Source organism: Rhinolophus ferrumequinum, chromosome 5, assembly GCF_004115265.2.
Source record: "Rhinolophus ferrumequinum isolate MPI-CBG mRhiFer1 chromosome 5, mRhiFer1_v1.p, whole genome shotgun sequence".
Taxonomy (NCBI): domain Eukaryota; kingdom Metazoa; phylum Chordata; class Mammalia; order Chiroptera; family Rhinolophidae; genus Rhinolophus; species Rhinolophus ferrumequinum.
In genome coordinates, this window is record NC_046288.1 from 64,008,504 (window position 1) to 64,032,561 (window position 24,058).

Consider the following 24,058-nt stretch of genomic DNA (forward strand, 5'->3'; position numbering starts at 1 on the left):
TACCTCCACAGAAAGATTGTGAACATGTGCTTTACGTTTCAATGTTGATAATGTATTCTCTTTGAATCACATCATCTCTTTTGTCGTGATATATGTGTTTCATCCTCTAATAAATAATGGGAAAGTACTTGAAACCAAAGATATTTCTAGAGATTTTGTTTTCCTACGTGAAATAAACTTTTGGTAATTTTTCATCAATTTCAATATTGTGAAGGACAGTTTGCATCATCTCACAATCTGATGGCAAATAGTTAAAGATGGAGAAAAGAGAATGGCAGAAAGTATAGTAAAGTGAAAATATATCATTCCCATATAATCAGAATTATTGTCTATCGTAAATTACGGAGATCAAATATATTTTTAAAAACCTAGCAAAACTTAAATGAGACGTAGACAGTCAAATATACTTTATACAGAGCTGTTAATACCCATGTGAAATTGATGCCTGGAAACCTATTGGTTTTCCTATGTAAAGAGTAAAAGCCAGTTTAAAACATCAAAAAAAAGTCTTAGAATGTTCTCTTTCACGCTTTATATTAACACATGAGCTATCAATTTTGTGAGAAAATCTTCACTAGAAAGGGATTTCTGTAAAATTTCTGCAAAGACAAAACAAAAAGTAAAATCAATCTATCTACATCTACATCTATATCTCTATCTATCTATATATCTATCATCTATCCTCTAGCTGCCTATCTGTCTACCTACCTACCTACCTACCTACATACCTACCTACTTATCTCTCTCCATATCCTCAAGGGAGTATACACAGCATTATTTTATACTTTCTCATCTGTTTGTGTGACTCAGTTCTGGGCACTGGTATGTTTAAAGCAAGTGACACTTCTTGCCCAACAGAAGTCTAGAGTCAGCAACCTCATTTCTATTTCTGTCTTCCAGAATTGGGCCAGAGAATTTTGCTTAAGATAAAGACACTGTGATTTGCCTATGTTTTCACATGTATAAAATCCCCCAAAAGAACATGTAAGAATATTATCCAAAAGTTTTGGGAAGATTAATGGAAAAAAAGAAGAAAAGTTTTCTTTCTTTAGGAGGGTGCCTGAATCATTTAGAGGAAAGTTAATAATGAGGGATAAAAACTCTTTCAAACCACTAAAATAACTACCCATGTCTGAAAATAGATACATCCTTTTATGTATGTTCTACTATGGATTCTAGCAAGAAAAACTTCTTTACTTACTGACATATTTTAATATGTATGTAACTTTAAAAGACTGTTATAGATCATATATATTTCCTCACATTTCCTAGTACTTGAATTTAGATAGGCTTAATCAATTCTTAAAATTATGATCCTGTAACTACATATATAATTCACAGGTTATTAGCAAGTTTGCACTAGGTTTGTTTCTCCATATGAGCTCTCAAATACAGTTTTCGTAATCTACATATTTACTTAATATCACTGACTAAAATTGTGCCTACCCAGATGGTACATGGACACGACTCTGTTTGGTGATTCAATGCTTTCTTAAGCATTTAATATATAGTAATGTCCATGCCAGTTGGTGGACCTACACAGTGTAAATAACAGATATAATATTTGTCCTAATTGAGCTTAAAATATGCAAAGCAAAGAATCTCATACATATACTTAAGAATAATCATCTATTTCTGACATTAAATACTAGGAAGATAGATATACAACATACCATGGGGACATGTATAGGAAAATAACTTTTTTCTGGGAAATTTTGATAAAGTTTCTCTAAGGAAGTGGTATTTCAGCTGAGAACTGAAATATAAAGTTATGTAGGGGAGTAGAGGAAGAAGTAGTTTGTAGGTGAGGCAATAACATGCGTGGGAGAGAAAAAAAAAGTATAGCGTTGGACCCATCCAAAGAGGTAAGATAATTTTTTTATAACTGGAGTAAAAAAGCTAGGCAGAGGCTACATACTATATGATTCCAAACATGTGACATTATGGAAAAGGCAAAACTATGGAGACCATAAAAAAGATCAGTGGTTGCCATACGTTGGGGGATGGGAGGGATTCATAGAGCACAAAGGATTTTCAGGGCAATAAAACTATTCTGTATGATGCTGTAATGGCAGATACATATCATTATACAATTGTTCAAACTCACAGAATGTACAACACCAAGAGTGACTATAGGTAAACTATAGACTCTGGGTGATAATGATGCATCAATGTAGGTTCATAAGTTGCAACATGTGTACCACTCCTAGTACACATGGATGTTGATAATGAGGGAGGCTATGCATGTGTAGGAGGAGGGAGTATATAGAAATCTACGTATCTTCCACGCCACTTTTTTGTGAATCTAAAATGGCTCAAAAAATAGTCTATTAAAATATATATGTATATATATATGCCAAGATCATAAGAAAAGAGATAATTAGTTCTAAGACTATAGGACTTGTAAGTTTTAGTAAATATTTTAGACTTTAGGAGAAATAGGAAGCCAAATTTAGTTTAATTATTGTACTGACATGCACAGACTTCTACTTTAGTCTGGGAGCACAATGGTGAGTGGATTGGAGGTGTTGAGGAAAAAAATATCGAGGAAGATCCATTTAAGAGGCTATCATATGAAACAGAGAAATAAGTGAAGTCTGAAAATACTGGGATTAGATTAGTAGATGAATTTGTGAGATAATCCGGAGGACTAACACTCAGAATTTAGTGACGGAACAGGGCTGAGGCATGAGGGATCACATGGAGTCAAAGATGACAACGAAGGTTTACGCATTTGCACCAGTGTTAATGCTGGTGGCATTTGCTGAGCTAAGGGAACACTGTAAAAGAAACAAGATCTGAAGAGAGAAGGGAAGAGCACGTGGAGTTCATTTTTGATGTTTTAGCATTAATCGTTAGGAATCTGTAAAGAGCGTGTTAGCTAATAAAGGACCATAGATAGGATCTGAAATGAAAATTAAAAGGAAGGGCTTCAACAGGAGCTTTGTTCTAGGGGAAGCAACTCTGCGCCAGGTATCTAGATGAACCAATGGCAACAATAGCCTTAAACAAGACATTTAATTTCATGAAATGCTACTTTCCTTACCCAGAGAACATACATGGTTGGGCACTCGATTTAATCTTCTTTTTTCTATTAAGCTAATTTTGAATCATTTTATTGACTTCAGTTTCTTAATTTCTATAATAAAAAAATGGTGAGGTCATGTACAACATGGTGACTATAGTTAATAATACTGTGTTGTATACTTGAAAGTTGCTAAGAACGTAGATCTTAAAATTTCTCATCATAAGAAAAAATTATAATTATGATTGGTGATGGGTATTAACTAGATTTATTGTGGTGATCGTTTTGAAATTTGTATACACAAATATAGAATCATTATGTTATACACATGAAAATAACACAATAATATATGTCAACTATATTTCAAAAAAATTTTTAAAAAGTAACACAGTAAGAATATCATCTAGGTTCCATCTTCGATGCCAAACTCATTTGAATGTACTTGATGCTGTACTTGTGTTGTTTGGAAAAGGATTCTGAAACCATGTCCAGGCACAATGGAAGTCTTCTGATGCTCTCTGGGTGTGGGAGGAAAAAGTGGTAGGACATGAATCTAGTGTTTGCAAACTCAAGACAATGTTTTATGTTTCTGTCTCTATATATTTGATATATCAGTCTTTATATAAATTTTAGACAATTTCAAATTCATATAACCAAATAAGTATAAAATGTATAAAGAAAGTATTTTGAAGAGCACCAAGGACATTATTACCTGTCACTGGTGTTCCAAGGATTTACAAAAATGATTGCCCCTAGCAACAAGACTAGATGTATAGAAGAAAATCTTTCCATTCTGGTGCAATTTTGTTTCTCCAAAACTCATCATAAGGAAACATGAAGCAAATTTCCCCATGTGTAAATAATGGAAAGAAGAAAGGTAGTCTTTTCAGCCTTGCCCCCATTGATTTGTTATCAATTATCTAATTATTATTTTTTTATACATACAAGTACGTCAGACTCATCTGTAAAATGACTTGGAATAGAACTGCAGAATTGTCAATTATTGACAATTCTCAATTATATGACAGTACCTTCTCAATTTTTTAAATTTTTTTTTGGAATTAAGTGAAACTATCTATCCTATACATAACAGAAATAAGTCTCATTTTATTTTTTATTTATTTATTTATTTATTTATTTATTTATTTATTTATTTATTTAATTATTTTTTTAATTTATTGGGGTGACAATTGTTAGTAAAATTACATAGATTTCAGGTGTGCAATTCTGTATCACATCATCCATAAATCACACTGTGTGTTCACCACCCAGAGTCAGCTCCCCTTCCATCACCATACATTTGATCCCCCTCACCCTCATCCCCCACCCCCCAACCCCCTTACCCTCTGGTAACCACCAAATTACGTTCCCCAGATTAATTTTCAAACCCGTGGCCATCCTGTGGTCACCGACTGCCCTCCAATCCCCTCACCCTCCCCCCACCCCCCACCCCTCCCGCCCATCTAGCAACCCTCAGTTTTTCCTCTTTGTCTCCAAAACTGTTTCTGATTAGTTCATTCACTTATTCTCATTTTAATAGCATTCTAAGAGTGAACAGGTCTAAGAATTAACAGATATAATCTGAACACCTGAATCTTAAAAGAAATTGCCCGAGAGTTTATATGTATATATGAGGATTATATGACAGATTTTATTACAATGCAATGATTTTTTAGCTCACTCAATCCACAATTTGAAAAGACAACCGACCATATATCTAATTTTGAGTAATAACATAGAACATATCTATATGCAAACTATAAATATACAGAGAAGCTCTCATTTCACTCTCTAGAAAGAAATGAAGTTTCTATCTAGGTTTTATGAAGGGGATTTTTTTTTTCTGTTTTGTTAGTCTCCTGCCTTTCTCTTTCCTTTTTTTTTCCTTCTCTCCCTTTCTTAGTGTCATTTGTAATTTAGGTGATTCCCATTCCCATCTCATGTCAGTGTGTGCTGGACTATGTTTTTCTAGGTATCAGTCTCTTGATATCTAATTTACAACAATAACCCTTGCTTATTTTTTTCTTATCCCTCAGATAACTTTTAACAATTTCACTCTCTGGAGTTCTTTATTCCTGCCTTTTCTCTTTTTGCACAATTTAACCAGACTATCTCATCTACTGCCTGTATTTCTCAGCTATTAGGAAACACCATTTTGGTCCCTAAATGAGGACCAACCAGGTCTCTCTCCTGGCTTCAAGAACATTTTCTTTTTCAGCTGATTAGTACACCTGGGAATTTGGATGCCCAAAGACACATTAAAGTTAAGATGCACAGAAATAATCCAATCCATTTTCAAAAGTTCCTTTCCCTTTCATATTCTTAATTTGTATGCCATAATTTTAAATATCATCCTTGACTGCTATAAATCTCTGTTCACAGTATATGCAAAGCTGGGTCAAATCTTCTTCTTAAAGACATCTGGAATCTTATTTCATCTGCACTGCCCCTATCCCAGTTCCTACCACTGTTCTTCTTTGGCCTGAGTTATTGTGACAGGATTCTAATAAATTTTCTATTTTCTAGTCTAATCTCCAAAAATCCATTCTTCACATAGCAGCCTGAGTCCTCTTTACATAAAGATAATCTGATACGTCATCCCCCTCCATCAAATCCTTTTTCAAGTTTAAATTTCTGCTTAAACTTTAAACTAGTGTCTCCCTAATCTTTTAAAATTCCCAGTTTCTACATCACAGGCCCAGGTTTACCTCTGCAACATCATCTTCTGCCACCTGTACCATTTCTCTCCCTCTTTGCCTCTCTATCACACCATAAATACGTACCACATCACTTCAAATTTCAGCCCTCCTCCCACCACACTAAAATCTGTAACAATGTACTGAAATATTTGATTTCTCATGCAACTTTATCTAATCTCTGTACCTTACTCAAGGCTGTTCTCTATGCCTAGAAGGCTTTCTTCACCTACTAATTTTCTCTATTTAGCCAAATTTTTGTTCTCCCCTGCTCTGCTTATATAACTATTCCTCCAGAAAATTTTTCCTGAACTGTCCCACATCCAGTCTCTATTAGGTTGTTTTCATTTTCCATAACATCCATGTTAACAACTACTGCAGTCGTAGTATTTCCAAACTTCATTATAGCTATGTTTTTACTTGTCTTTATCTTCTACTCTCATAAGAGTTTCTATCACCATTGCACAGTGAATAATTTTGAGATTCTTTTTTAACCACTCAGGTCATCATATATCATATTGTACAGGTCCTAATATATTGTGTTAAAGTAGTTTTTTATATCTTTTTAAAGTTCAGTAGTTTTAATTTATTTTCCATGTACTATGAGATTATTGTCAGGTATTTTTAAATATTTTTTTTAATATGAATGGGAATGTTGCACAAATATTTTTCTTACTTGATGGTCAGGAAGATGATCAACCTCGTATATAGCCACACTTTACTGTGTACATTTATTAGTTTACATAGTTTAAGATGATTTAATTGTGCCTTGAGTATTCAGTTTCATGATAGGAAAAATGGCATCCTCTCTTTTCAGCCTTGCATGTACCTATTGAATTTGCAATTCCTGTTAGGAGGGCATCCAAAAAGTTTAATGTTGTATAAGAAAATACTTCGAATTGTTTCCGAAGTCAATGAGGTTTTGCTGAAATTTTGGTCAAAGATGATTATTCACTGAACTTCTAATTTGAATACTAGTGATGTGATGTGAAAGTGCTGCAGTTAAATTCTCAAAGGTAAACTAATTAAAGATACAGTATAATAGTGATCAAAAGTGTGATTACCAGAATCATGTTCTTGAGAATCTAGAGCCAGATTACCAAAACTGATTCTGTTCCTCATCTTATCCCAATAGTTTCCAAAGTGTGATCCAAAGACCTTTGGGGATTTCTAAAACCGTTTCAATCCTTGATAACTTTTCAGTCCTTGAGCACATGTCTTTTTAATATGCTGTGGTACAAAATGGGAAGTATGCACTAAGATTTTCTAATTTACACCTAAGTATGATAAAAGCCTCAAGGGAAACCACATATGTGATAATTTTATCTGTAAGTTGAATGAAAAACATTTTCAAAGAACACCATCTTTACTTGAAGGAACACCAACTACATAAACTATAGTTATCCATATTTGGCTACTTGGTAGACAGATTCTCAGATTATTGAAAATAAATGAAATGAGATTGTCTCTTCGAGAAAAACAAGAGAAAACTAATTTATGCCAATGATAAAATTTGAGCTTTCTAATAAAAATTAGAACATTTGAAAACATTATCTTCCCATATGAACTTGACCGCTTCCCAACACTTTAAGGTTTGCTGATGAGGTTCATGGTGATATTAACAAAATTGGTCTATTTTTTAAAAAAATATATCAAAAGAAGGTGACTATTGGAGGGCATGCATAACTCAATAATTCAACATTTTTTAAATGGCCAAATCAAATACTACAAAACCAGACATGGGGAAGAGATTAATTCGAAGTGCAATAAAGATGCAGATTTGAAAATGTGGAGTACAAAATGCCCATTATATGGTCTCACCTTCCACATTGCAACTAACATTTAATAAACTAAACGGGATACTATGCATCACATGGAAGCCAGTTACAGGTCCTCTTAAGAAAACTAAGGAGGGGAAGAAATCCTGAGCTTGAAATGGGAGGCCCTCTGCTGTGCAAATGCCACCCAGGCCCCAGGAACACTACTGTACTGTGTTTCTATGAAGCCCTTAGAATAGTCAGGGCAGTGGTGGGGATGTTTCTATTGGAGTGAGAGGGTCCTAATGTGTGGGGAGCTGTTTGCTGAGCTTTTCTACAGTCCTCATGGGAAACATAGTTAATAATATTGTAATAACTATGTATGGTTTCAAGGGGGGTACTAGACTTATTGGGAGGATCACTTTGTAAGTTATATAAATGTCTAATTGTAATTGAAAATTAAAACAAATAAAAATACAATACCACTCTTTTCACTACTGTTTTTGGTTTGTTAAAAAAAATGATACTTTGGCTAAAAATAATGATTTTAGTAGTATTTTAAACTGTTATGTACTAAATATTATAATTTATCAATTTTAAACTCTAATGGCAAACATAAATTGATATAACAACATAAACAAAGTTGTTTGGGGTGCTTAAGAGCCTAAAGGATTACTGAAAACTTCTAAGAATCACTGATGTATACCATCTGATCTATATATAGAGCTAATAATAGTACCTATATCAAATGTGAATCAAATGCATAGACACGAGGTGTGATCAAAAGATACAGTGAATGTTTAAATAAAAAAAAATAGTACAGTAAAAGACACATTGCCATTAATCCCCCTCAAAATATCCCCCCTTGTTTCAAACACAATTATGCCATCATTCTTCCACTTTCTGAAGGTGTTCTGGAAGTCCCCTTTCGTAAGTGTCTTTACTTCACCCTTCATCATGACAATTTTCCGTGTGACAAGTTGCTTCTGGCACAGCAATTTCTGTCAAATAAAAACATTATGGTGTGTCCTCATCTACCTCATTCACCATATATGGCACGATGCAACTTCTGGCTCTTCCCCATGAAAGGTAAACATTTTGAATCGATTCAGGGCATTGAGACAGCCACGACACCACAACTAAAAACATTCATGAAAGAGGACTTCCAGAACTGCTTCAGAAAGTGGCAAGAAGGATGGGATAAGTGTTTGAAGCAAGGGTGGAGGATATTTTGAGGGGAATTAATGGCAATGTATCTTTTACTGTAATAAATTACTTTTATTTAAACATTCACTGTATCTTTTCATCACACCTCATGAATGTAATATTTTCAAGAAATAATTGATTAACAGATATATAAGTTAGAAGTTTGAGGCACCAATAGAATTGTATAAAACTATTTTTAAAACATTAAAACATTGTTTTTAGACAGACCCTACCAGATATCAAGGTAAATAAAACTATGGTTATTCAAGCAGGATAAAATTAAGGCAAGTACAAACAAATATGTCAATAGAAGAGAAGAGATAATCCAGAAAGAAACCCACACATAAAGAATCATCTCCTATATCAGAGATAATACTATAGTGCAGCAACAGTGAGATTAATATTTCAAAGTATGGTACTGGGTCAATTGAATATTCATAATGGATTAAAAGGAATCCTTGTCCCTACTTTATACTCTAGCAAAAATTAACTCCAAATGGATTATACAGCAAAATGTGAAGAATTAAAAAATAAATATTTTAACAAATGGATCATAGTTTTATAATTTGATTATGCAAGTTTATTATTTTTAAATTCGAATGGAAAATCTCTTTCCAAAATAAGAAAATAAATTAGATTCTATTAAAAGTTAAACAATACTTTTATTAAGTAGCATAATAACATGGATTATTTTCACAAACATAATTTGAATGTAAAGTCAGATATAATATATATATATATATATATATATATATATATATATATATATATATGAGGTGTGACAATTAAGCTCGTGAACTCATTGTAGAAAAAGTGCTACATACCTCCTTATTGAATATCACTACGATCACCTTGGAAGTACTCCTCTTGGGAAGCTATGCACCGATGCCAGTGCCTAGCCCACCCTTCAAAGCTATTTTGGAACTCTTTTGGGAATAGCCATCAGAGCTGTCGTATTACGCTTGACGTCCTGAATGTCATAAAAATGTCTTCCTTTCAATATTTCCTTTTTCTTTGGGTAAAGAAAGAAGTCACTGGGGGCCAGATAAGGTGAATAGGGAGGGTGTTCCAATACAGTTATTTGTTTACTGGCTGAAAACTCCCTCACAGACAGTGCCGTGTGAGCTGGTGCATTGTCGTGATGCAGAGCCATGAATTATTGATGTAAAGTTCAGGTCATTTTCATCTAATGTTTTCACACAGCCTTTTCAGCTCTTCCAAATAGTAAACTTGGTTAATTGTTTGTCCAGTTGGTACAAATTCATAATGAATAATCCCTTTGATATTAAAAAGGTTTTGCAACATCATTTTGACTCTTCATTTGGACTGACGGAACATTTGTGGTCATGGAGAATAGGCTGACTTCCATTGTGCACTTTGACACTTTGTTTCAGCGTCATATTGATACACCCATGTTTCATCACTAGTCATAACAGTCCAAAACATCATCTTGCCTCTCCAAAAGGTCTTGGCAAACTTTCACTCTCCTTTGTTTCTTTTCATTGGTGAGCTCCTTCGGGAGCATTTTTGTACCCACCTTTTTCATAGCAAGATTTTCAGTTAAGATTTCCCTAAGTGTTTCTCTATCAATCTTTACTTGGTCGACTATGTTCCTCACAGTCAGCCAAAGATTTTGACGCACAATTTGATGAATTTTTGGAATGTTTGTGTCAGTTCTACTCGTTACTGACTATCCTGACCTCTCTTCATCAGTGAGACATTCTCTCTCCTCAGAAAAACGTTTAATCCATTTGTACACTGCTGGTTTCTTCTTGGCATTATCCCCAGAAACTTAGACTTACGTGTTCCTGATTTTACTTTCACTCTTGCCAAGTTTAACAAGAAATTTAATGTCTGTCCATTGCTCTAATTTAAGCTCAGACAGCCTCACGATGGCACACAAAAACATGCAACAACAATAATGAATGCCACTCAGCAAGACAGTGCCACATGTTGACACGAACACAGCTGTGAGACATTGATATAACAAGGTAATGAAATCTTACTGATCTATTTGTACAGTGCTGCCTATGTAAGTGCCTGGTGGAAGTTCGTAAACTTAATTGTCGGACCTTGTATTATACTGAGTCTATTCATATAATGTTCAATAAAAGAAAAAGTAATCAATGGTTTTAAAATTTAAAATTATGATTATTTTTGATATGTTTGCCTAGAAAGGCACATTCTGGGTTTATGATAATGTTTTGTTTCTTGATCTGGTTGCTATTCATATGGGCATGCTTAATTTTTGAAACTGAATCAAATACACACTTATTATTTGTGAATTTTTCTGATTAAATGTTATACTTCAGTAACATTTTAATAAAACTGACATCCTAAAATGTCAATATATAGAAGCACAGGAAATTAATAAAAATTATGTGTCATTATTACTTTATAAATATCCAAGTCTAAATTATAAATGTACAAATAGATGTGCATAAAAAATGACAACAGGATGCTGGTTTCAACTTAGACTTTCCACGTATTCTGCTTTGAGTACAAAACTACTGTGAGATTTGATTTTGACAACAGTGCTTACATTTTGAGTAATAACAATAAAGAGTTCCCAGCATCTTAATTTTTTTGACACACACTTAAGGTGTTTTATGAATTTTTCAAGTGCTGATAATGTGTTTATAGTAATTTTTGTGCTATTATTCAATAGCTTTTATCAAATAGCTTTAGAGAACTTTTCATTTTGATTGACTGATGAACATGTGTTATGACAACATTGCTGATTAAAATATGTAGAAATCAAATGCCAAATGCATACAGATGAAATAGTTTCAATTTTATTTTTACTTATCTAATTTGTTTTCATATCATACTCTCGCAATGAAACATTTAGACACACATATGTGGGCACATACACAACATAAAACAATATATAGCACAATCATGCTTACGTCATCATAATAAATATTCTTTAATAGAATATTTAACAAATAGAATATTTAACAAATATTCTATTTGTTAAAAATAGAATATTTTTAAACAAAATATGCATGAAACTGAAAAAATCAGATTATTCAATTCTACAGAAAGAAGTCAAAGAAGTCAAACAAACTATTCCTATTGGATCTTTGGTTCCAAGTTCTAAAATTAACTCATTTGAACTACCTTGAATTACATCTCAGGCTCCATTTGTTTGAAGAGGTAAAATAAACAGCCAGTTTATACCCCAACCTTGATCTAAATCTGACCTTTCTTTGGAACTATACCATCCCAGGACTGGGAAAGCAACAAATTAAAGAAGGGAAACAGAAGTAAGGACATTTGCCACAGTGCCTGTGAAAGGACTGTTCTAGAGTGCATGCCCAGTGACATCTCGAGAAAATGAAGCACAGCAACTCCAAGCAATTTTTATTCCTCCATCTATTGGGAAGAAAGAGAAAATTTCAAAGGCAAAAGAAAAATTGCCTGGTGTCCCATGAAAAAGAATGTTGGGACATTAATAGTTGAAAATAAGAGATCAAGAAGAAAGCCAAGAGAATAAAGATAGAGAGCTCCTGTTTGCCATGTGACAAAATAAATGGGCCTGTCTCACACTTCTAAGTCCGAAAGGACGAGAGATCAGACAAACAGGTATGAAATAACAATTTACATGTGGTGACTTTTAACTTCTGACCTACTTGAAAACTTTAACCCATAAGACCTCTTTCTAGTTTGCATTTTGGGAATTTTTTTCAATAGAGTTTGGCTTTCCTCCACCCATTAGCATTGAGTAAAAGTAGGAGAGGCTTTGGCATTCTCATTTCCCAAATATCTCATTGCTCATTTCCAATTACTTGAAAGCTATTGGTGGTAGTGATGGGGAGGGAAGAGGGTATATTTATTTATGAAGTTAATTATATACATAAATAATTAATAAAATAATATCAATATAAATTATAAAATCATTTATGATAAATGCATTAAGTAAGTATGCATTAACTAAGTAGAACAACTGTACTTTTATAATTGTTTGACTATCAAACATATTAAATATCGATAAGCTACAAAAGCTTAGTTTAAGACGCTTAATATACCATATAAACCATAGATACTCAGAAATACTTCAAGGAATAAATATCTAAAGGAATAAAGATCTAAAAATGTATTAATTTCCCCCAAATACCTATCTTGCATGAAGATAAAAACCTTTGTATAGACTAAAACTATGAAACAATTGCCTTTATCAAACTGTATTTTCTAAATATTTTTATGTCTTCCCAGGAGAAGGCAAAAAAAATTTTTAAAAATTGTAAGGTTTTAAAGTTCTTTTAAAGGTGACAAATCTAAGTAGGCATCTTTTGAGACACTTAGGAAAGGTGGATTATACCACATGAACCTTCTCAAATTTGAGTAGAACATGCAGACACCAAAAGAAAAGGGAGTTGAAATAAATGGAGGGTGAATTACCAAACAGATCCTTTGTAAATAATAAGTATCTGCTCTAAATTTCAGTTTTTTTTTTTTTTTTTTACTCAGTGCCTTTTTGTTGCTATATGATCTATCCATAGAAATCAAATCGAGTATCTAGAGAATGTTTGGCAATGTCCCCCTTTATGAAATAAAGCAACCTGAATTTAATAAATTTCTCCCTTTAATTCTGGACTATTTGGATGGTTAATAAAGATTCTCAAATAAGTCCCACTACAATCTCAATACACTAGTCTCAGCATCACATTAGCCAATGAAATGTGCAACGTGTACAAAGTTCCTGCGAAAAGTACTCTCAAATATCTGTAGTGTTTGTGAGAGATAGTACATCTGTAAAAGTAAATAGAGGTCCCAGAACATTGAAACTTCCTTAAAAAATATAATGTCTATTTTTAAATAAGTAGTAATAAATTAAACTACATTAAAAGAGGCTTATAAAGGGTCAAAGTAGAAAGAAACAGTAAACAAGATTAAAAACATTTACAGACACTAATATATCATTATAAGTCATGAAATAGTAAAATATTTCTGTAGATATATGATAAAAGAATGAAAAAATAAATTGGTATAAATATATTTTTAAAATATTTTACTTCTGTTAAATGTTGTCTAATTTTTAGAAACACTGGAGACTATAAGAACAATATTGTCATAAAATTTTAAATACACACACACACACACACACACACACACACACGCAGAGCGAGTGAGCCACACACACTCACATATATATCCAGAATGCTTCTAAGTAAAGGTGCACACTATCATTTCCACTTTTTTTTCTATTAAGGGCAGTCCACACTTGGGAAGTGAACTACATTTCCACAATGTTAAAAGGAAATATTAAAGAATGTATGGATGGATTTGAAAATCACCACAAAGAGGAAGGGAGGGAGGAAGAAAGGGAGGGGAGAAGAGAGGGAGGAAGAAGGAAAGCGCCAGCACTGACAATGTGGGCAAATAAATAATACCAATTTCAATGTGAAAAACTACAATATCTTTGGAAAGACATAGGATAAATCTCTGAGAGAATTGATCAGAGTATTCTGTTTTTATAACTCCACTGCATTATTTAAAGCACCAATGTGTAAGTAAATAGATATAATACACACACACACACACACACACACACACACATATGGTAAATATATATATATATATATATATATATATATATATATATATATATATATAATATGGTTAATGATACAATATTTTATGCAGGAAAGATATTGGTAACAATCATAATTCATCTATTGTATGACAATTGTTAAGATAAAAGAAATGAAGCTAGGTAGGATACTGTAAGTTTTATTGATCTTATTTTAGAATAATCAGGGAAGACTTCTCTGATTAAGTGATGTATAAGCAGAGACCTAAGTGAAATGACATATTAAGCCATGTAAATGTCTACACAAAGATTGCTCAAGCTAAGTGAAGAGTAAGTGCAAATACCCAAAGTTTAGAATATGTTTGGTGTGTTTAAAGAAGCTTAGGTAGAGAGGTATTACTGGGACAGAGGAAAAGACAGTGCAAATGGGATCAAATGAAATCTGAGGAGTGATGGTGTGTGTGGATGTCGGGGGAAGAGCAGGAAGTAAAATGTAGTGTTCAGGCAGGTTTTGAATGAGAGAAGGCAAATGTGATTCCAGGGAAAATGGGAAAGTCCTGAAGAATTTGTTGCGCAGATATGATATGACCTGATTAATATTTTTGAAGGATCACTCATACTGCTGTATCTAGATTTTAGGAGACTGAGAGAAAAACAGGGAGACCAGTTGGGGTGCTATTGCCATATTCCATGTGAAAAATGGTGTGTCTTTGAGTAAAAAGTGGTGAAAAGTGGTTATATTTTAGATTGGTTTCTAAGTTCAGAGCAGAATTTGTCAATAAATTCTTGCAGGATCTGAAAGAAGAGGAAATTCATGGATGACCTAAGGGATTTTGGCCTGACAACTAAAAAATCAGAGTTGTGATTTGCTAAATGGGGAAAGATAAGGGTAAATTTAAGAGAAAGGAAAATTTCTATTTTGCACTTATTAAGTATGAGATACCTATTAAATACAAAATTGGAGATATTAGCAGACTCTTTAAATATATCGGTCTGTAGTTTACAGGTGAGTTTCAGCCTAGAAGGAAAAAAAAAAAAAGCTGTCATAATACAGCAGGTCTTAAAAACCCTAGGAGTGGATGAAATAAGAGAAAAGGTGTATATAAAAGAGAGAGTCTTTGGGGCTTTGTTCAAAACTTAAGGCTGGAGAAGATGAGGAAGTATCCACAATGGTCACTGAGATAGTTACATAGGAAACAAAAAGATAGTGGTAGCCTAGAGGTCAAGTGAAAAAAGTGTGGCAATAAGAAAGGAGTGAGGACTTGGTCAGATGCTACACATAGTTTGAGAATAATAAAGTTGACAATTTAACACAGGCTTCTTCTGGTATGGTTGAAGCCAAAGTATTATTGAAATGTGTGCAAGAAAGAAAGGAAAGTGAATGAATGTAGAACCATTGAATAGCTTAGGGAACAGCCACACTATTAGACTATCCGTTAGCTCTATATTTAAAAAATGAACTATCCCTTCATCTGTGATCTTGAGAAAAGCTTACATAAAAGTTTTAAGTGAAAAAAATGTACAGCATTGTGAAGTTTCATCCCATTTGGCTGGGGAACAGAGGGTTAGAAAGGAAAAAAAAAAAAGAAGTGTACATATTTATATCTAATTGTGTGTATCTGTATACCAGTAGAGAACGGGTGGATATTTGTGTGCCAAACTGTTAACATTTGTTGTCTTGGAGTAGGAGTGGTAAGGTAAGAGAGAAAAATTTGCCTTTTTTGTTGTTGTTCAATTTACCTTCATGTTTTCTGGCTGATATTATGGAATCTAAATGGCTCTTCCAGCTTCAAAGAAAATCTAATATAGGGTATAGACAGGTAAAATAGACTAAGAAATAATTAGTTTATTCAGTCAATCTATAGGTATTTAGTTGACTAGGAGATATACCAGGGATGCAGTGATAAACATGACAAATATAGTTCCTGTGTTCATGGATTCTACATTCTAGAGTGGTTGTTCTCAACCCCGGCTGCATGTTAGAATTGAACAATGTTGTTGCATAGTCCCTACCACAGAGCAATTGAAATGAACTCTTGGGATTGAAATCTGAACATCTGTATTAGAAAAACAAAAAACAAACAACTCCCTAGGCAATTCTGTTGCACTGAGAGTTGAGTATAGCAACTCAAAAAGAGCTTCAATGTTTAGTGAATATACCTAACCTGTAAAAACAACATTTGGAGAAAACTAGCATGCTCTCCCTACCCCACCTGACTCAGATAAGTGAATAACAAAACTTCAGAACTTTTCCTTAGCACATTCTTCCTTGAATTAATTTGTATTTTTTTGTGTGTACTTTTTTTTTTTTTTTACTGTGGTAAATAAATAAATAAATAAATAAATAAATAAATAAAAAAAAGTTCCCATTCTAACCATGTTTAGATAATCAGTAATTAATATGGTTTTAAAGGAAGAGGTAGTTTGTGGACTACCAACAATTGTGTACTACTTTCTGTGTGTAGCAGTGACATCTAAGAAAAATTTAATAGCGTCCAAAAACAACGTTTTGTCAAGTATTCTTTATTTTTGCCTATTTGTACCTTGCTCCCTGTTCGCTAATAAACAGATTGTATGAAATCACACTGTTACTATAAATTTTATTGGTATAAGCCATAAAAGCATAGTCCTTTTGGTATTTGATAAAATACATTGGTAACAAAAATAACTGCTACTTCACACAGTCATGAACAAAGCATTCATCCTCTTTCAAATCTCATAGTTGGAAGGTTCCATAAGGCTCCTCTTCCCCTAACCATTCCTTCTGTTTATTTATTGTTTACATTAATAAATAAAAACTTAAGCCCAGAGAAATAAGCTGAACCCAGAGAGACCGAAGCTACAGAACAGAAACTAAGAGTGATATCTAAATTTGTGAGTACAGTTGACCTTTGAACAACATGAGTTTAAACTAGGTGGGTCCACTTATATCTGAACTTTTTTTCAATAAACACTGTATTTTATCTTCCTTAGGATTTTCTTAACATTTTCTTTTCTTTAGCTTACTTTATTGTAAGAATACAGCATATAATACATGTAAAATACAAAGTATGTGTTAATCTATCTTATCAGTAAGGGTTCTGGTCATCAGTAGGTTATTAGTAGGTAAATTCAGGGGGAGTCAAAAGTTGTATGTGGAGTTTCAACTTCGTAGGGGGTTTGGCACTCCTAACACCAGCGTTGTTCAAAGTTCAAGTGTACTGTTTTTCCTCTGCTTATATAAATCCCTAATAAAATATCCCTTTATACTTCTGCAAATCAATACATAGGCAATAATATTAGACTTAGTATTTCAGCTGTGTTATTTATTCATTTTTCACCAATTCTGTTGTCTTTTTCCTATTTCATGAGATTTCTTTTTTTGCTTTCTCATTTTTTTTCACTTCTCTTCTTTTCTGGCTCAATTGTGATGCTCTACTTGCTTTTCTTTCTTTTCCTTTTTTTAAAGTTATTTTTTATTAGTTTAATGTGCACAAAATATTGTAATAGTTAGACACTTGTCATTTATGCCCCTTCCCCAATCTACTACCCCTCTGACATTGCATACAGACATTACATTTCCACTGTCTCTATTCCTTATGCTGTACTCCACTTCTTGTGAATATAAATATATACACACATATATATGTGTATATATGTATGTGTGTGTGTGTGTGTGTGTATATATATATATATATATTAAATTATAGTTGACATTCATTATTGTTCAGCTTCAGCTTCAGGTGTACAGTGCAGTGATCAGGCATCTATATCATCCCTGAAGTGGTCTCCCTAATAAAAGTGTCCATAAAATACCCTACAGAATCTTTACAACATTAATGATTATATTCCCCAAATTGACTTTCATATCACTGTGGCAATCTTGTGCTTTTCTTTATTTTCACAGCAAGATTGGCTTTGGCTGCCAGCCAACCTTTACTTTCTAAGAGGAAGACAAGTGCTGTTTGTTATGTGCAATGTTGCTGTTTTCTGATCTTGAAAAAGTCAAGCAGAGAACATATTCAGCCAGCATTTTTTTCCAACTCATTTAGACAGAGATGTTTCTTCCTCAGTTTCCTTCAGAAAGTGACTTGAGGCAAACTCAGTCTCTGTTACTCACCCGGTGTCTGTGATTGGATCTGACTTTCCAGTTCAGGTATGTACTAATTTAATCTACTGACCTTTGACCATCCTGTCTGGCTTTCTAAAAACACTTAATGTTTGTCTTCAAAAGTTTTCAGTCTCCTTTGGCATATTATCTTCATAGAATATATCCAAACAAATACAAATGCATATGATGAAATAATGCTTACAAAGATTAACTAACAAATTAATATTTGGAAAATATAGGTTATAATGAAGAGCTATGGCCTGATGGCCACTCACTTCACAAAGTAATTTAATGGAAAGACAGGAGTGTTTTTGCTTTTGAAGTTCATTGTTTTGAGTAACTAACAATGAAAGTGCTACCCAACGTTCCTGTGGAAAAAGGTTAAAAGCTAGTATTTCTCTGGGAATGGTTTGCTTTTTTATATGTATTATATAATACATGTTATATATTTTATATATATATATATAATATATATATAATATACATATGTATATTATGTATATTATATATATTATACAATATACATTATACATATAATGTTAAGAGGATATTAATCAGTGCTTTCCCCATAATGTTTTTCCCCTATAAATAGCTTCAAGTCAGTGTTTTCTCAAAACTCCATTCACCTAAATTTTATAACCCTACATTATCATTTGTGTGTGTTCAGCAAATGTTAACTGTTTTTTCAGTATTTCCTGATTTTATGTTTCTGCCTCTTTGTCACATTTTTAGCTCCAGTGTTCTTTGAGATGCGTAAGAGTGCTTCCTGATATAAGTTATTTTAAAACTAAACTTAAATTTCTGTTCTCAGTTTGTCTGATAATGGAAAGTTAATTTTTTAGTTGTATACTACATCCTTTTAGGCATGAAATTAATCACACTTTTCTAGGTTCACATAATAATATGTTGCCCAAGTATGTATTTACCTTTCTTCCTATCTAACTTTAAAGAGTATGGTTGTTTAAACTTTGAGTTTGATGTATTAGAAGAGGTCAACTTTAAGTGTAAATTAGTTGGATTAAAATGCTGGATGTTTGCATAGAAAGGATTTGTTTTCTGAAAACCTGAGGCACAAATTAATTCAGAATTAATTTGCTTACCTTTGAGCATAAGTGAGCTACTATTGAATATATTAATATAATCCCTAATTCAATTTTTACCTGGGTGTTTTGGACTTTAATCTATTTTCTAGTTGTACTTGAAAAGTAAATTGGAGATAATTTAGAAAGGGAATCAAAGTCAAGGACAAATTATTTCTGAAAATGAACACTTTTCCATAATTAACTTGATTGCATACAAAAATTTATATGTACACAGATAGTTTTCAGAGCCTTTGAAAAATTGAACCTGTGTGAGTAGGTAGGTAAATGGCAAGAAGAGTGGGATACTGACAGCATTCTTACTTGATTTTATTTTAAATTCCTACAAACTGAACCTGTTTTTTTTTCCCCAGTATACTTTTGTTTTAGTTAAACTTTTTCACTCAATTATATAGATTAGGTATTTAAAAGTTTTTGGTGTTTTGTGTTTGTCTGTTTGTTTGTTTGTTTGTTTGTTTGTTTGTTTTTAATCTAGTTACCAGGATACCAAAGCAATCTGTTATGGGATGTTTCTAGAACTTAAAGATTTAAACAAATGGATAAATTCAAGTTAGGCACCTATCCATATGGATCTCTTCAATACAGTTAAGCATTAAAAAAAATCACATTTTGTTATATTCATAAACCAAATTTGATCTAGTTCCACTTCTACCTGAGTGGGTTAATAGGATATATAACCTCATCCACTAGTGGCAGGGGAGGCCCTACTCTCATTATTGAAAATTAAAGAAGAAGGAAGGAGGAGGAGAGGAAGAGAATGGGGGGGGGGGGGGGAGAGAGAGAGAGAGAGAGAGAGAGAGAGAGAGAGAGAGAGAGAGAGAGAGAACTCTAGAGTAGAGGGTAAAGACCTCTGATCTTCATTTTACTATGGACAATTTTAAGACACTGCCCAACAGTGGCTTTACTGAAATGTACCTTGTTTGGACTTCAGTCTTTCTAAAAATTCCTATCACCATTCAAAAAACAACCTAAAGCAAACATTATGTTTGTGTTGTTTGTTACTATACAAAATCAGTTTCAGGAAAATTAAATCTCCTAACTCTTCAACTTTCTCACCAGTGGGAAGTACAGACCTGCCCTCTTACCCCCCAAAATGCTTTTACTCTTGCCTATATTTGTACGGTCCCTTAAAATTAGTTGGTTTTTGTTTTTATTTCCCATTACAGTTATGAACTTCATGACAAGTTACTGAACAAATACCATAGTTTCCAAGACTACAGTGCTTAAAGAACATTTGCTCCCTTCTGAGATCTAAACTTGAGGACTTTCTGTGGGAGGGAGCAAAGGACCCTGAGAGTCTTACAACCTGATCTCTCTCTCTCTTTTTTTTTTAATGTATTGGGGTGACAATTGTTAGTAAAATTACATAGATTTCAGGTGTACAATACTGTATTACATCATCTATAAATCCCATTGTGTGTTCATCACCCAGAGTCAGTTCTCCTTCCATCACCATATATTTGAACAACCTGACATCTCTCCATTCCATCCAATTGGAAGAATTAAACTCTCTTGTCATATTGGGATAGTTACCTCACCTTGACTTTGCCTATGTTCCATAATTAAGAACTGAGATTCCAGGATGTTGAATAAACAGTAAAGCAGCAAACTTTGTGAGAGGAAAACAAGTTAGTTCTAGTAATACAAGTCATTTGTCCAAGGAGAAAATGGTTATTGAACAAAACACAGGGCAAGCTATACAGATAGTCCCCCTTTCCTGTCGCTTCCTGTGATTTTTCTACAAATCTAAGTAGAGAACTTTAGGAAAGAACTAGGTCCTATAAGAACTCTAAATCACTGGGTTGCAATTCTCTTCCTTCCAATAGTAACAATAGAACTTCTTTTAATGCATTTCAAAGTACTCAACAGAAGGTAAACTAACTGAAGATCATTACCTAGAGCAAAAGGAGATGGTACTGCAATGGCATATTATGCCTCTTTCTAGTGATGGCCAATAAAAAGTAAAGAATGACTAGTCTAAAGAAATAGTCATTCTTTACTTTTTATTGGCCATAATTAAAAAGACATAGAAATACAAACATCCATGTTCTTATATATTTTAAAGCTTTTTAAGCTTAATATGAAAGTAAAATACTATGTCTCATTATTTTTTAAATGTCTAAAATACAATTAAATTCTCAGTAGATTCACTCACATCTCTTATGATAAGTGATCTGACCTACAGTCGTTTTAGGGAAATAAATATACAAGAAATAAAATTTAATATTATAAGCCTATTTCACTTTTGACCAAAGTTCCAAATATCATAATAATTCACTCACATTGAACTTGGCCTTAAATTAGTTTTGTCTGTTGAAAAAAGAAAAACCCTCAAATATACCTTCACAGATATTTCAATATTTCTAAAAATGAGGATATTCTGAAAAAACTTATATTAATTTTTAAAAATATTTAAGAAAATTGCACAATGTGTCAGATACTTTGTAGGTAATTTTTGGAAATTTTTTCCACAAAATAATAATTTAAAATGTACCTTGTGATATAGTATCAGTGAAGCAGATATGATGTCTTCCAGAGAGAACACACTGACGAGTGGAAATTTAATTTGGATGCTTAAATTCTGCCCTACTTTGTAACCAGGAGTCAATGATAAAGACTTATTTATGTCGCATTTAAATAACTGTAGTATCCAAACTCTAAAATGGATTCTTTGAATAAGAGAAAATAAATTTTCTGTTGAGTAGATTCTTTGCTTTTACAATGACTCAATTTTGCTAAAATCTGACCCTATGGGATCAATAAAAAATTATATTATTTCACATATAATATTTTACATCATCTTACCAAACAAGATATTAAAGTTTCTCTTTCATACAAGTATATACTAGTCTCTCAAGTCTCTTCTAAAAATTTCTTTTAGTTGCCATGGTGTTTTTAAGATAGACTTGAAATGCCTTTCTTTATCAGCAAGAACATTATTTCAGTTTTCAGTACCATACTGCTATATCAAGGCTTTTCAGGAGAATGTGGTGTCAGTGAAATTTTTGCTTTTAGTTTTACAGATATGTGAATGTAGTAAACTCTAGAAGAAAATTCTGCTCATATTTGTGTTTGACGTTATTTTATTTTACTTTTTATTAGACAATCTTCATAGGGCAAACGTTTTACTTGCTTATGTTAGAAATTATGTTAGAAAATTAATCTATTGATAATTAAACTTTATCATATGTACATTAATGTAAGGTAGGAGTTATTTCCCCACAGAAAAAAAGGCATTCTGAGAAATGGAGAAGTCATCTTTCATTTAATTATTTATGAAGTCTCTTATGTTAACAGGCACTCTCTCAGTTTATTTTAAATACATTTTGTGAAAGGTGTTTTAATTTGAAGTTATCTCAGTCAAAGCTATTATTGGTTGCTACCAAAGTCTTCTGATGAAATTCAATTAAAAGAAAAGACGAACAGGACTATCCAACAGTCATTATTTCTGGGGCATGATATCACAATTTATATATTGCTACTGTAAATAAGTCAACATTAAAAATATATATATTGAAAGGGAAATAAGAGTTTAGTTTTTATGGAGTAGCTTGCAACAGGCTAAAACAATCACAGTTAGAAAAGTTGGAAAAGAAAGCAAACAACAACAAAGTATCTGCTTAAAGAATTGGAGAACTGTTGAGGCAAAGAAATCCAGAGTCCAAGACCCTAGAGAGTTAATAGGGAAACTTGGAGAAGTGACGAGGCCATTTAGGTGCCTTGGGCCCTCAAGGCATAAATTTATTCTTAGTTCTAATCCCTTCAGAAAAAAAAAAAACAGTTGAGTCCAAGATTATGCACCTGGAATATGATACAAAGAAGACTGGAAGTAAGCATTCTGATTCTGATTGCATGGTCTTGGTTGCTATGCTACACTAGCTAATGATTAAAAAAAAAAAGAAAGAAACTTAAGATGAGTGTGAAAGAAAGTTAAAAATACACTTTTAGGTCAGGGAAATAAATTCAAGCAAAAGAAAATACATAACATATTCAGTTTTACAAAGGTGTCAGTTTTCTCTCAGTTAAATTTTACGAGTAATTTTAGTCTCATTACAATAAGCTTTTTTTTTTTTTTTCTTTGACCTGGACAAGACTTGTCTATGTTTTTGTGGAAAGAAAATCAACAATAGTCAGAAAATATCTTGCAAATAAGAACCACAGGGTAAACCGAAATTAACAGAAATATATATAAAGGGTAAAGTTTAATTTCAATTTCTAAAACATTGTATTGTTGTAAATAAACAGAAGTCCAGATATAGAATGAAATACATGGGTTTTTAAGTATATGATAAAGGTTTCACTCCAAATCAGTGTGTAATGTGAGTTATTCAGTGAACTCTGTCACTTGAGTACACATTTGGATAAAAATTAAATCTATAGTTCAGTTATATATTTTGGTATGAGTTAACTTACACTAAATTCCATAATTAGCTCAAAATGCATTGTGTTTCAATAAATATAAATATGGAGTATTTCTTTACACCTGGGGAGTGAGAACAAACTTTCTAGTTATAGAAATTATAAAAGATAAATGAATTTGCTATATATTACCAAAAATATCCCATTATAAAAAAATAAGGTGTGTGTGTGTATGACATGTGATACACATGTGATGTGCAGACTTTTATGTCCTACTATAAACTGTAAA